Source organism: Ranitomeya variabilis, chromosome 5, assembly GCF_051348905.1.
Source record: "Ranitomeya variabilis isolate aRanVar5 chromosome 5, aRanVar5.hap1, whole genome shotgun sequence".
Lineage (NCBI taxonomy): Eukaryota > Metazoa > Chordata > Amphibia > Anura > Dendrobatidae > Ranitomeya > Ranitomeya variabilis.
The window spans coordinates 1,369,622-1,385,759 of record NC_135236.1 but is presented as its reverse complement, the minus strand read 5'-3'; the positions used below and the strand labels follow the sequence as shown (position 1 = coordinate 1,385,759).

At 52.8% G+C, this 16,138-nt stretch overlaps 1 protein-coding gene across 3 annotated transcripts in view; it reads right to left on the bottom strand.

The window, feature by feature from the left end:
- LOC143774122 (monocarboxylate transporter 13-like) overlaps window positions 1-16,138 on the bottom strand; it is a 79,015-nt gene that overhangs the window by 27,750 nt on the left and 35,127 nt on the right. Inside the window, exon 1 of one of the 3 annotated variants that reach the window (XM_077261425.1) lies at window positions 7,142-7,290. The exons of the other annotated variants lie outside the window; for them this stretch is intronic. The gene's annotated coding sequence lies outside the window, so the exon portion shown is untranslated. Of the gene's footprint in view, window positions 1-7,141; window positions 7,291-16,138 lie in introns of those variants that run through there. 3 annotated transcript variants of the gene reach the window in all.

Below are 16,138 nucleotides of genomic sequence, written 5' to 3'. Positions count from 1 at the left end.
CAGCTGAAAGAATACAGATCTGCTCCATTGACCATCGCTGAACTATGGATACTTTTGGAATAGTCTGGATTTGGACCCACCGGTCACCTGAGCCCCATGGATCAGTTTGTGAAAGCCAGGAATGTGACCCACCAGTCAGCTGGCTCCATGGAGATTCCAAGCTGTGACCCTCCGATCCACTGGTCTTGTACCTCAATGGACTGTCATCTTCCTATGCTTGTCGTTACCTCCTCTGTGTGTGCGTGCCACAGGTTGGGGTAGTCAACCCTGGAATCTATGAAGTAACAGCTGCTCTTATCCCTGCGAGTCAGCGGAAGGGCGAGACTCTAATTTGCACCATCTTGGGGAATTATGCTGGGACTGTTCCATGCGTTATCTACCTGTTTTGTGGTTCAATGAAGTATTGCCACATTGTGTTACCCTCACCCTGTGTTGCAAGTAGTGTTATGCCTATGGGGAAAGGAGAGCGGACATTCGGTGGGATGATCCCTGGTCCATGTGGTTTTGGCTAGCGGACCAGGGCACCCGCTGACTTCCCGTATCTCCACAGTAGGCAGGGTTATAGAAATATACTATATATTACAAAATGGACAAAGCAATACGGTATCTACAATTTCATAAAATAAAAAGGATAATCAGAAGAAATGTACTAAACCTAATGTTGCAGGGTTGGCTTGGCTTTTATGATGGGGAGCATTTTTTTTTTTGGGGGGGGGGGGGGCAACAGATAGAACTACAGTACAGTAAACTGCATCTCCTAGGACTGACTTTGCATTTGCTTTTATTAAACACAAGTTATGCCCACAGGCCTCCGTTCTGGTGACTCACAACAGAGATGGTCTTCAGCAAACCATAAGATATTCCACAATATAGTCACCTCCGGAGGTCCCACGCAAGAGATATTACTGTCATGTTTCCGATCACGAATTTACCTTTACATAGACAGGAAACATGGCATGGATAGCATCATCCACCTGATACCCTAAGGTGTTAAGGTCACTGTCCAGTGCCTTCGGACAATGCGTTACATTGGCCACGACGACGAAAATATGACTTTCATATCTATGCCATTCAGAATCCATAAAAAGAAGATTTTACGTAATGAAGTAATTTGATTGCTACTTTTTGTTCAAAGCTGATGCTAGAGGTGACAAGTTCTCTTCACTGGTCATAAATCTGTCACTTTCCTCATTCTTAGGCAAGTTGGGGATGGGATTACATCTGCCATCCATTAGAGGATCCCCTTTATCTGATGCCCTCTAACCCCTCCTTTAGGGTACCGTCTCACATAACGATTTACCAACGATCACGACCAGCGATACGACCTGGCCGTGATCGTTGGTAAGTCGCTGTGTGGTCGCTGGGGAGCTGTCACACAGACCGCTCTCCAGCGACCAACGATGCCGAGGTCCCCGGGTAACCATCGGGTTGCTAAGCGCAGGGCCGCGCTTAGTAACCCGATGTTTACCCTGGTTACCAGTGTAAAATGTAAAAAAACAAACAGTACATACTTGCCTTCGCGTCCCCCGGCGTCCGCTTCCTGCACTGACTGTGAGCGCCGGCCCTAACAGCAGAGCAGTGACGTCACCGCTGTGCTGTGCTTTCACTTCACGGCCGGCGCTCAGTCAGTGCAGGAAGCAGACGCCGGGGGACGCGAAGGTGAGTATGTACTGTTTGTTTTTTTTACTTTTACGATGGTAACCAGGGTAAATATCGGGTTACTAAGCGCGGCCCTGCGCTTAGTAACCCGATGTTTCCCCTGGTTACAAGCGAACACATCGCTGGATCGGTGTCACACACACCGATCCAACGATGACAGCGGGAGATCCAGCGACGAAATAAAGTTCCAAACGATCTGCTACGACGTACAATTCTCAGCGGGGTCCCTGATCGCTGCTGCGTGTCAGACACAGCGATATCGTATGGATATCGCTGGAACGTCACGGATCGCGCCGTCGTAGCGATCAAAGTGCCACTGTGAGACGGTACCCTTACAAACAGGTAATTAAAGAGTCATAATGGAGCGTTGCCATAGTGAATACTGAAGCAAGGCGAAGTAGGAGATGGCCTATAGATTTGCAATTATATCTTTAACGATTACATCAATTACAGGAACCAAGGAAACTGGAATCACATTAACCAAGCTGATCACACCAATCACAAGGTGTCACACATCCACCGATCCCAAAGAGAACGCACATTTCAGAGACCACACCAGTCACACGCACACAATGAGAACAGGAGATGATACAAAGAAAAAACAACAAAACAACGACGTTCAAGGAGCGACCTGAACCCGCTTTTAGCAACACAATGTGAGCTACGGAAAGATGCGAAGTCAGCACTGAGGCAAAGTGAGCAGTGAGCACTGAGGCAAAGTCAGCAGTGAGCAGTCCGCAGTGAGCAGTCATCACTGAGGCAAAGTGAGAAGTGAGCAGTCAGCAGTGAGGCAAAGTCAGCAGTGAGGCAAAGTCAGCAGTGAGCAGTCAGCAGTGAGGCAAAGTCAGCAGCGAGCAGTCAGCACTGAGGCAAAGTCAGCAGTGAGCAGTCAGCACTGAGGCAAAGTCAGCAGTGAGCAGTCAGCACTGAGGCAAAGTCAGCAGTGAGCAGTCAGCACTGAGGCAAAGTCAGCAGTGAGCAGTCAGCACTGAGGCAAAGTCAGCAGTGAGCAGTCAGCACTGAGGCAAAGTCAGCAGTGAGCAGTCAGCACTGAGGCAAAGTGAGCAGTGAGCAGTCAGCAGTGAGGCAAAGTCAGCAGTGAGCACTGAGGCAAAGTGAGCAGTCAGCAGTGAGGCAAAGTCAGCAGTGAGCAGTCAGCAGTGAGGCAAAGTCAGCAGCGAGCAGTCAGCACTGAGGCAAAGTCAGCAGCGAGCAGTCAGCACTGAGGCAAAGTCAGCAGTGAGCAGTCAGCACTGAGGCAAAGGCAGCAGTGAGCAGTCAGCAGTGAGGCAAAGTCAGCAGTCAGCACTGAGGCAAAGGCAGCAGTGAGCAGTCAGCACTGGGGCAAAGTCAGTAGTGAGCACTGAGGCAAAGTGAGCAGTGAGCAATCAGCAGTGAGGCAAAGTCAGCAGTGAGCAGTCAGCAGTGAGGCAAAGTCAGCAGTGAGCAGTCAGCAGTGAGGCAAAGTCAGCAGTGAGCAGTCAGCAGTGAGGCAAAGTCAGCAGTGAGCAGTCAGCAGTGAGGCAAAGTCAACAGTGAGCAGTCAGCAGTGAGGCAAAGTCAACAGTGAGCAGTCAGCACTGAGACAAAGTCAACAGTGAGCAGTAAGGCAAAGTCAGCAGTGAGCAGTCAGCACTGAGGCAAAGTGAGCAGTTAGCACTGAGGCAAAGTCAGCAATCAGAACTGAGGCAAAGTGAGCACTGAGGCAAAGTCAGCAGTGAGCAGTCAGCACTGAGGCAAAGTCAGCACTGAGGCAAAGTGAGCAGTGAGCAGTGAGGCAAAGTCAGCAGGGAGCAGTCAGCAGTGAGGCAAAGTCAGCAGTGAGGCAAAGTCAGCAGTGAGCAGTCAGCAGTGAGCAGTCAGCACTGAGGCAAAGTCAGCAGTGAGCAGTCAGCACCGAGGCAAAGTCAGCAGTGAGCAGTCAGCACCGAGGCAAAGTCAGCAGTGAGCAGTCAGCACCGAGGCAAAGTCAGCAGTGAGCAGTCAGCACTGAGGCAAAGTCAGCAGTGAGCAGTCAGCACTGAGGCAAAGTCAGCAGTGAGCAGTCAGCACTGAGGCAAAGTCAGCAGTGAGCAGTCAGCACTGAGGCAAAGTCAGCAGTGAGCAGTCAGCAGTGAGGCAAAGTCAACAGTGAGCAGTCAGCAGTGAGGCAAAGTCAACAGTGAGCAGTCAGCAGTGAGGCAAAGTCAACAGTGAGCAGTCAGCAGTGAGGCAAAGTCAGCAGTGAGCAGTCAGCACTGAGGCAAAGTGAGCAGTTAGCACTGAGGCAAAGTCAGCAATCAGCACTGAGGCAAAGTGAGCACTGAGGCAAAGTCAGCAGTGAGCAGTCAGCACTGAGGCAAAGTCAGCACTGAGGCAAAGTGAGCAGTGAGCAGTCAGCAGTGAGGCAAAGTCAGCACTGAGGCAAAGTCAGCACTGAGGCAAAGTCAGCACTGAGGCAAAGTCAACAGTGAGCAGTCAGCAGTGAGGCAGAGTCAACAGTGAGCAGTCAGCAGTGAGGCAAAGTCAACAGTGAGCAGTGAGGCAAAGTCAGCAGTGAGCAGTCAGCAGTGAGGCAAAGTCAGCAGTGAGCAGTCAGCAGTGAGGCAAGATCAGCAGTGAGCAGTCAGCACTGAGGCAAAGTGAGCAGTTAGCACTGAGGCAAAGTCAGCAATCAGCACTGAGGCAAAGTGAGCACTGAGGCAAAGTCAGCAGTGAGCAGTCAGCACTGAGGCAAAGTCAGCACTGAGGCAAAGTGAGCAGTGAGCAGTCAGCAGTGAGGCAAAGTCAGCAGTGAGGCAAAGTCAGAACTGAGGCAAAGTCAACAGTGAGCAGTCAGCAGTGAGGCAAAGTCAACAGTGAGCAGTCAGCAGTGAGGCAAAGTCAACAGTGAGCAGTGAGGCAAAGTCAGCAGTGAGCAGTCAGCAGTGAGGCAAAGTCAGCAGTGAGCAGTCAGCAGTGAGGCAAAGTCAGCAGTGAGGCAAAGTCAGCAGTGAGCAGTCAGCAGTGAGGCAAGATCAGCAGTGAGCAGTCAGCACTGAGGCAAAGTGAGCAATCAGCACTGAGGCAAAGTGAGCACTGAGGCAAAGTCAGCACTGAGGCAAAGTGAGCACTGAGGCAAAGTGAGCACTGAGGCAAAGTCAGCACTGAGGCAAAGTCAGCACTGAGGCAAAGTCAGCACTGAGGCAAAGTCAGCACTGAGGCAAAGTCAGCACTGAGGCAAAGTCAGCACTGAGGCAAAGTCAGCACTGAGGCAAAGTCAACAGTGAGCAGTCAGCAGTGAGGCAAAGTCAACAGTGAGCAGTCAGCAGTGAGGCAAAGTCAGCAGTGAGGCAAAGTCAGCAGTGAGCAGTCAGCAGTGAGGCAAAGTCAGCAGTGAGCAGTCAGTAGTGAGGCAAAGTCAGCAGTGAGCAGTCAGCAGTGAGGCAAAGTCAGCAGTGAGCAGTCAGCAGTGAGGCAAAGTCAGCAGTGAGGCAAAGTCAGCAGTGAGGCAAAGTCAGCAGTGAGGCAAAGTCAGCAGTGAGGCAAAGTCAGCAGTGAGCAGTCAGCACTGAGGCAAAGTGAGCAGTTAGCAGAGAGGCAAAGTCAGCAGTCAGCACTGAGGCAAAGTGAGCACTGAGGCAAAGTGAGCACTGAGGCAAAGTGAGCACTGAGGCAAAGTGAGCACTGAGGCAAAGTGAGCACTGAGGCAAAGTCAGCAGTGAGGCAAAGTCAGCAGTGAGCAGTCAGCACTGAGGCAAAGTCAGCAGTGAGCAGTCAGCACTGAGGCAAAGTCAGCAGTGAGGCAAAGTCAGCAGTGAGCAGTCAGCAGTGAGGCAAAGTCAGCAGTGAGCAGTCAGCAGTGAGGCAAAGTCAGCAGTGAGCAGTCAGCACTGAGGCAAAGTGAGCAGTCAGCCGTCCACTTCACCGTACACAGCACCTAACACCTAGAGGGCCACAATGATCACCGTACACAGCATGTAACACCTACAGGGCCACAATGATCACCGTACACAGCACGTAACACCTAGAGGGCCACTATGATCACCGTACACAGCACGTAACACCTAGAGGGCCACTATGATCACCGTACACAGCACGTAACACCTAGAGGGCCACAATGATCACCGTACACAGCACGTAACACCTACAGGGCCACAATGATCACCGTACACAGCACGTAACACCTAGAGGGCCACTATGATCACCGTACACAGCACGTAACACCTAGAGGGCCACTATGATCACTGTACACAGCACGTAACACCTAGAGGGCCACAATGATCACCGTACACAGCACGTAACACCTAGAGGGCTACAATGATCACCGTACACAGCACGTAACACCTAGAGGGCCACAATGATCACCGTACACAGCACCTAACACCTAGAGGGCCACAATGATCACCGTACACAGCACGTAACACCTACAGGGCCACAATGATTACCGTACACAGCACGTAACACCTAGAGGGCCACTATGATCACCGTACACAGCACGTAACACCTAAAGGGCCACTATGATCACCGTACACAGCACGTAACACCTAGAGGGCCACAATGATCACCGTACACAGCACGTAACACCTAAAGGGCCTCTATGATCACCGTACACAGCACGTAACACCTAGAGGGCCACAATGATCACCGTACACAGCACCTAACACCTAGAGGGCCACAATGATCACCGTACACAGCACGTAACACCTAGAGGGCCACTATGATCACCGTACACAGCACGTAACACCTAAAGGGCCACTATGATCACCGTACACAGCACGTAACACCTAGAGGGCCACTATGATCACCGTACACCGCACGTAACACCTAAAGGGCCTCTATGATCACCGTACACAGCATGTAACACCTAGAGGGCCACAATGATCACCGTACACAGCACCTAACACCTAGAGGGCCACAATGATCACCGTACACAGCACAACACCTACAGGGCCACAATGATCACCGTACACAGCACGTAACACCTACAGGGCCACAATGATCACCGTACACAGCACGTAACACCTACAGCGCCACAATGATTACCGTACACAGCACGTAACACATAGAGGGCCACTATGATCACCGTACACAGCACAACACCTAGAGGGCCACAATGATCACCGTACACAGCACGTAACACCTACAGGGCCACAATGATCACCGTACACAGCACGTAACACCTACAGGGCCACAATGATCACCGTACACAGCACGTAACACCTACAGCGCCACAATGATTACCGTACACAGCACGTAACACCTAGAGGGCCACTATGATCACCGTACACAGCACGTAACACCTAGAGGGCCACTATGATCACCGTACACAGCACGTAACACCTAGAGGGCCACTATGATCACCGTACACAGCACGTAACACCTAGAGGGCCACAATGATCACCGTACACAGCACGTAACACCTAGAGGGCCACTATGATCACCGTACACAGCACATAACACCTACAGCGCCACAATGATTACCGTACACAGCACGTAACACATAGAGGGCCACAGCCATCACCTCTCTAAGCTTCATCTGATGACCGCCTTCTCCGAGCCTCACGTCTGACAGTCACCTGGTTCACGGCTGTAGAGTCAGATGATAAGGGCTGAACTCCAAGTGAGTGAAGAGTTACAGCCGCATGCAATCACCGTCAGGGCTCAACTTCTCTCACGTCAGGTAATGGTTGAACCTGTAGTAAATACCTCAATCAGCAAGAAGTCAATCTTTGACCTGATGGTGGTTAAATAAAACAGATAAATTCTGATCTCCCAGTTGCTGAATTACCTGGGGGCAAAAGCTGAGGACCTGGGAGATTTAACCCCAACTGTGGGCAAAAACGAAGAACCTCGGAGATCAGATCCCAACCCCGGAGGCAAAACTGAGAACCTGGGAGATTTAACCCCTACTGTGGGCAAAAACGAAGAACCTCGGAGATCAGATCCTAACCCCGGAGGCAAAACTGAGAACCTGAGAGAATTAACCCCAACTGTGGGCAAAAACGAAGAACCTCGGAGATCAGATCCTAACCCCGGAGGCAAAACTGAGAACCTGAGAGAATTAACCCCTACTGTGGGCAAAAACTGAGAACCTCAGAGATCAGATCCTAACCCCGGAGGCAAAACTGAGAACCTGAGAGAATTAACCCCTACTGTGGGCAAAAACGAAGAACCTCGGAGATCAGATCCTAACCCCAGAGGCAAAACTGAGAACCTGAGAGAATTAACCCCAACTGTGGGCAAAAACGAACAACCTCGGAGATCAGATCCTATCTAACTGAGAATCTGAGAGAGTTAAGGCTACTTGGGGGTAAAAAAAACTAAGGACCTAGAAGATCAGATTCTTACCCTGGGGCCAAAACTAAGAACCTGGGAGAATAGATCCCACGGGCCAGCAAGCAGCGAAAGAAATACATCAGCCTAGAATGAAAGGGTGGTGCTTCAGAGAGGGAACAGGCAGAATCATGGTGCATCCGGTGATGTAGGATCCATTCCCACCGGTACTTGGCTCCTGCTTCATCGGAGTCCAGCCTCGTTAGGCAGCTCAGCTAATTGCACAGGTGGAGTGATCGGTAAATTACATCTTTTCCTTCTCGTGGAGTCACCACCAGAGCTGCAATCACACCAGGAGTAGGACATTACCTACACCGATAATCCAGTCACCCCCAGAGCTGCAATCACACCAGGAGTAGGACATTACCTACACCGATAATCCAGTCACCCCCAGAGCTGCAATCACACCAGGAGTAGGACATTACCTACACCGATAATCCAGTCACCCCCAGAGCTGCAATCACACCAGGAGTAGGACATTAGCTACACCGATAATCCAGTCACATCCAGAGCTGCAATCACACCAGGAGTAGGACATTACCTACACCGATAATCCAGTCACCCCCAGAGCTGCAGCAACAAGGGACATTACCTACACCGATAATCCAGTCACATCCAGAGCTGCAGTCACACCAGGAGTAGGACATTACCTACACCGATAATCCAGTCACCCCCAGAGCTGCAATCACACCAGGAGTAGGACATTACCTACACCGATAATCCAGTCACCCCCAGAGCTGCAGTCACACCAGGAGTAGGACATTACCTACACCGATAATCCAGTCACATCCAGAGCTGCAATCACACCAGGAGTAGGACATTACCTACACCGATAATCCAGTCACATCCAGAGCTGCAATCACACCAGGAGTAGGACATTACCTACACCGATAATCCAGTCACATCCAGAGCTGCAATCACACCAGGAGTAGGACATTACCTACGCCGATAATCCAGTCACATCCAGAGCTGCAATCACACCAGGAGTAGGACATTACCTACACCGATAATCCAGTCACCCCCAGAGCTGCAATCACACCAGGAGTAGGACATTACCTACACTGATAATCCAGTCACCCCCAGAGCTGCAATCACACCAGGAGTAGGACATTACCTACACTGATAATCCAGTCACCCCCAGAGCTGCAATCACACCAGGAGTAGGACATTACCTACACCGATAATCCAGTCACCCCCAGAGCTGCAATCACACCAGGAGTAGGACATTACCTACACCGATAATCCAGTCACATCCAGAGCTGCAATCACACCAGGAGTAGGACATTACCTACACCGATAATCCACTCACATCCAGAGCTGCAATCACACCAGGAGTAGGACATTACCTACACCGATAATCCAGTCACATCCAGAGCTGCAATCACACCAGGAGTAGGACATTAGCTACACTGATAATCCAGTCACCCCCAGAGCTGCAATCACACCAGGAGTAGGACATTACCTACACTGATAATCCAGTCACCCCCAGAGCTGCAATCACACCAGGAGTAGGACATTACCTACACCGATAATCCAGTCACATCCAGAGCTGCAATCACACCAGGAGTAGGACATTACCTACACCGATAATCCAGTCACCCCCAGAGCTGCAATCACACCAGGAGTAGGACATTACCTACACTGATAATCCAGTCACCCCCAGAGCTGCAATCACACCAGGAGTAGGACATTACCTACACTGATAATCCAGTCACCCCCAGAGCTGCAATCACACCAGGAGTAGGACATTACCTACACCGATAATCCAGTCACCCCCAGAGCTGCAATCACACCAGGAGTAGGACATTACCTACACCGATAATCCAGTCACATCCAGAGCTGCAATCACACCAGGAGTAGGACATTACCTACACCGATAATCCACTCACATCCAGAGCTGCAATCACACCAGGAGTAGGACATTACCTACACCGATAATCCACTCACATCCAGAGCTGCAATCACACCAGGAGTAGGACATTACCTACACCGATAATCCAGTCACCCCCAGAGCTGCAATCACACCAGGAGTAGGACATTACCTACACCGATAATCCACTCACATCCAGAGCTGCAATCACACCAGGAGTAGGACATTACCTACACCGATAATCCAGTCACCCCCAGAGCTGCAATCACACCAGGAGTAGGACATTACCTACACTGATAATCCAGTCACCCCCAGAGCTGCAATCACACCAGGAGTAGGACATTACCTACACTGATAATCCAGTCACCCCCAGAGCTGCAATCACACCAGGAGTAGGACATTACCTACACCGATAATCCAGTCACCCCCAGAGCTGCAATCACACCAGGAGTAGGACATTACCTACACCGATAATCCAGTCACATCCAGAGCTGCAATCACACCAGGAGTAGGACATTACCTACACCGATAATCCAGTCACCCCCAGAGCTGCAATCACACCAGGAGTAGGACATTAGCTACACTGATAATCCAGTCACCCCCAGAGCTGCAATCACACCAGGAGTAGGACATTACCTACACTGATAATCCAGTCACATCCAGAGCTGCAGTCACACCAGGAGTAGGACATTACCTACACCGATAATCCAGTCACCCCCAGAGCTGCAATCACACCAGGAGTAGGACATTACCTACACTGATAATCCAGTCACCCCCAGAGCTGCAATCACACCAGGAGTAGGACATTACCTACACTGATAATCCAGTCACATCCAGAGCTGCAATCACACCAGGAGTAGGACATTACCTACACCGATAATCCAGTCACATCCAGAGCTGCAATCACACCAGGAGTAGGACATTACCTACACCGATAATCCAGTCACCCCCAGAGCTGCAATCACACCAGGAGTAGGACATTACCTACACCGATAATCCAGTCACATCCAGAGCTGCAATCACACCAGGAGTAGGACATTACCTACACCGATAATCCAGTCACCCCCAGAGCTGCAATCACACCAGGAGTAGGACATTACCTACGCCGATAATCCAGTCACCCCCAGAGCTGCAATCACACCAGGAGTAGGACATTACCTACACTGATAATCCAGTCACATCCAGAGCTGCAGTCACACCAGGAGTAGGACATTACCTACACCGATAATCCAGTCACCCCCAGAGCTGCAATCACACCAGGAGTAGGACATTACCTACACCGATAATCCAGTCACATCCAGAGCTGCAATCACACCAGGAGTAGGACATTACCTACACTGATAATCCAGTCACATCCAGAGCTGCAATCACACCAGGAGTAGGACATTACCTACACTGATAATCCAGTCACTCCCAGAGCTGCAATCACACCAGGAGTAGGACATTACCTACACCGATAATCCAGTCACCCCCAGAGCTGCAATCACACCAGGAGTAGGACATTACCTACACTGATAATCCAGTCACCCCCAGAGCTGCAATCACACCAGGAGTAGGACATTACCTACACCGATAATCCAGTCACCCCCAGAGCTGCAATCACACCAGGAGTAGGACATTACCTACACTGATAATCCAGTCACCCCCAGAGCTGCAATCACACCAGGAGTAGGACATTACCTACACCGATAATCCAGTCACCCCCAGAGCTGCAGCAACAAGGGACATTATACCGGTGTAATCACAGTCATTCCCCCTCGGCTTATTAATCACATTTACAGTCTGTTGTTAGAAATAAGCCAGTGAAACGAGCAGTATAATATCAGAACTATGAAAACAAGCGGCTTCTCCCGTTCACAACAATAGGCCCATTTTCCAGACTGCTGCAGGCTCAGATTTATTCACCCCATCTGTCAGAAAATATTATTATTACTGTCCATTGTTTTGGTTACACAGCCAGAGCCTCCTGCTACCCCCCCCATTGGTCTAGGGCCATCAGAAACCTGGGAAATGCATTTCTGCCCACCAGTAAATCACAGACATACCGTGTTCAGACTCTAAAGAACAGTAAAAATCGCAGGGGAAAAAATAATGCCAATATCGTTGGCCTGTGAGCTTCCGAGCCAAAGATATGAAAAAAAATGAGTTTTGGATAACTTTCCGAAATAGGTGGGAAACAGCCCAGATGTGAGGTCAGCCAAAGTGGGGGTCCCTAAGTATACGGCCGAACCATAAAACAGGAACGTCCATTTAGTAAGGTATTCAGAGAGCCGGAGAGACAGACACCATGCTGGGGTACAGACACCACGCTGGGGTACAGACACCACGCTGGGGTACAGACACCATGCTGGGGTGCAGACACCACGCTGGGGTACAGACACCATGCTGGGGTACAGACACCATGCTGGGGTACAGACACCATGCTGGGGTACAGACACCATGCTGGGGTGCAGACACCACGCTGGGGTACAGACACCATGCTGGGGTACAGACACCACGCTGGGGTACAGACACCACGCTGGGGTACAGACACCATGCTGGGGTACAGACACCACGCTGGGGTACAGACACCATGCTGGGGTACGGACACCATGCTGGGGTACAGACACCACGCTGGGGTACGGACACCACGCTGGGGTACGGACACCACGCTGGGGTACGGACACCACGCTGGGGTACAGACACCACGCTGGGGTACAGACACCACGCTGGGGTACAGACACCATGCTGGGGTACAGACACCATGCTGGGGTGCAGACACCATGCTGGGGTACGGACACCATGCTGGGGTACAGACACCACGCTGGGGTACGGACACCACGCTGGGGTACGGACACCACGCTGGGGTACAGACACCACGCTGGGGTACAGACACCACGCTGGGGTACGGACACCATGCTGGGGTACAGACACCATGCTGGGGTACAGACACCATGCTGGGGTACAGACACCACGCTGGGGTACGGACACCACGCTGGGGTACGGACACCACGCTGGGGTACAGACACCATGCTGGGGTACAGACACCACGCTGGGGTGCAGACACCACGCTGGGGTACAGACACCACGCTGGGGTACAGACACCACGCTGGGGTACAGACACCACGCTGGGGTACAGACACCATGCTGGGGTACAGACACCATGCTGGGGTGCAGACACCACGCTGGGGTGCAGACACCACGCTGGGGTGCAGACACCACGCTGGGGTACAGACACCACGCTGGGGTACAGACACCATGCTGGGGTGCAGACACTATGCTGGGGTACAGACACCATGCTGGGGTGCAGACTCCTCCCTTTATTGACACGTCATACCTGGGACTGAGATTTACTACGTTTCGCTCCTTTATCCCCTTTATTTTAGAACGGTTTGTACATATTTATATTTGTCTCTTTTATAATATCTTTTGGTATTTTTGTAAACACTGCCGATTTTTTCTGGACTAAAATTATAAAGTTGTTAACTACACCACAGTCACAGCACTGCCGCCGCCACAGAGCACCACAGTCGCAGCACTGCCGCCACAGAGCACCACAGTCGCAGCACCGCCGCCACAGAGCACCACAGTCACAGCACCGCCACCACAGAGGGCCACAGTCACAGCACCGCCGCCACAGAGGGCCACAGTCACAGAACCGCCACAGAGGGCCACAGTCGCAGCACCGCCACAGAGCACCACAGTCACAGCACCGCCACCAAAGAGGGCCACAATCACAGCACCGCCACCACAGAGGGCCACAGTCACAGCACCGCCAACCACAGAGGGCCACAGTCACAGCACCGCCAACCACAGAGGGCAACAGTCGCAGCTCTGCCACCACAGAGCACCACAGTCACAGTGGGCCAGTGTTGCAGCACCGCCATCACAGAGGGCCACAGTCACAGTGGGCCAGTGTCGCAGCACCGCCACCACAAAGCACCACAGTCACAGCGGGCCAGTGTTACAGCACCGCCGCCACAAAGCACCACAGTCACAGCGGGCCAGTTTCGCAGCACCGCCATCACAGAGGGCCACAGTCACAGTGGGCCAGTGTCGCAGCACCGCCACCACAAAGCACCACAGTCACAGCGGGCCAGTGTTACAGCACCGCCGCCACAAAGCACCACAGTCACAGCAGGCCACAGTAACAGCACCGCCGCCACAAAGCACCACAGTCACAGCAGGCCACAGTAACAGCACCGCCGCCACAAAGCACCACAGTCACAGCGGGCCACAGTCACAGCACCGCCACCACAGAGGGCTACAGTCACAGCAGGCCAGTGTCGCACCGCCGCCACAGAGCACCACAGTCACAGCACCGCCACCACAGAGGGCCACAGTTGCAGCGAGCCAGTGTCGCAGCACCGCCACCACAGTCACAGCAGGCCAGTGTCACAGCACCGCCGCCACAAAGCACCACAGTCACAGCGGGCCAGAGTCGCAGCACCGCCACCGCAGAGGGCTACAGTCACAGCAGGCCAGTGTCACACCGCCGCCACAGAGCACCACAGTCACAGCACCGCCACCACAGAGGGCCACAGTTGCAGCGAGCCAGTGTCGCAGCACCGCCACCACAGTCACAGCAGGCCAGTGTCGCAGCACCGCCGCCACAGAGCACCACAGTCACAGCACCGCCACCACAGAGCACCACAGTCACAGCGGGCCAGTGTCGTAGCACCGCCGCCACAAAGCACCACAGTCACAGCAGGCCACAGTAACAGCACCGCCGCCACAAAGCACCACAGTCACAGCAGGCCACAGTAACAGCACCGCCGCCACAAAGCACCACAGTCACAGCAGGCCACAGTAACAGCACCGCCGCCACAAAGCACCACAGTCACAGCGGGCCACAGTCACAGCACCGCCACCACAGGGGGCTACAGTCACAGCAGGCCAGTGTCGCACCGCCGCCACAGAGCACGACAGTCACAGCACCGCCACCACAGAGGGCCACAGTTGCAGCGAGCCAGTGTCGCAGCACCGCCACCACAGTCACAGCAGGCCAGTGTCACAGCACCGCCGCCACAAAGCACCACAGTCACAGCGGGCCAGTGTCGCAGCACCGCCACCACAGAGAGCCACAGTTGCAGCGAGCCAGTGTCGCAGCACCGCCACCACAGTCACAGCGGGCCAGTGTCGCAGCACCGCCGCCACAGAGCACCACAGTCAGAGCGGGCCAGTGTCACAGCACCGCCACCACAGAGCACCACAGTCACAGAGGGCCAGTGTCACAGCACCACCACCACAGAGGGCCACAGTCACAGCAGGCCAGTGTCGCACCGCCGCCACAGAGCACCACAGTCACAGCACCGCCGCCACAGAGCACCACAGTCACAGTGGGCCAGTGTCGCAGCACCGCCACCACAGAGCACCACAGTCACAGCGGGCCAGTGTCGCAACACCGCCCCCACAGAGCACCACAGTCACAGCAGGCCATTGTCACAGCACCACCACCACAGAGGGCCACAGTCACAGCGGGCCAGTGTCACAGCACCGCCACCACAGAGCACCACAGTCACAGTGGGCCAGTGTCGCAGCACCGCCGCCACAGAGCACCACAGTCACAGCGGGCCAGTGTCACAGCACCGCCCCCACAGAGCACCACAGTCACAGCAGGCCATTGTCACAGCACCACCACCACAGAGGGCCACAGTCACAGCGGGCCAGTGTCGCAGCACCGCCACCACAGAGCACCACAGTCACAGTGGGCCAGTGTCGCAGCACCGCCGCCACAGAGCACCACAGTCACAGTGGGCCACAGTTGCAGCATCACCGTCAGGAAGCACATACAGTGGGTGAACCAAGTACAGTTGCGCTCAAAAGTTTACATACCCCAGCAGAATTTTTGCTTTCTTGGTCTTTTTTCAGTGAATATGAATGATGACACCAAAACTTTTTCTCCACTCATGGTCAGTGGTTGGGTGAAGCCATTTATTGTCACAGTATTGTGTCTTCTCTTTTTAGATCATAATGACAACCCAAAACATCCAAATGACCCTGATCAAAAGTTCACATCCCCCATTTCTTAAAACCGTGTATTGGTCCCTCTAACACCAATGACAGCTTGAAGTCTTTTGTGGTAGCTCGGGATGAGGTTCTTTATTTTCTCAGATGGTAAAGCTGCCCACTCTTCTTGGCAAAAAGCCTCCAGTTCCTGTAAATTCCTGGGCTGTCTAGCATGAACTGCGCGCTTGAGATCTCCCCAAAGTGGCTCAATAATACTGAGGTCAGGAGACTGAGATGGCCACTCCAGAACCTTCACTTTGTCGACTCGGTCTTCTGTTTTGGATGGTTGTCATGTTGGAACGTCCAAGAACGTCCCATGCGCAGCTT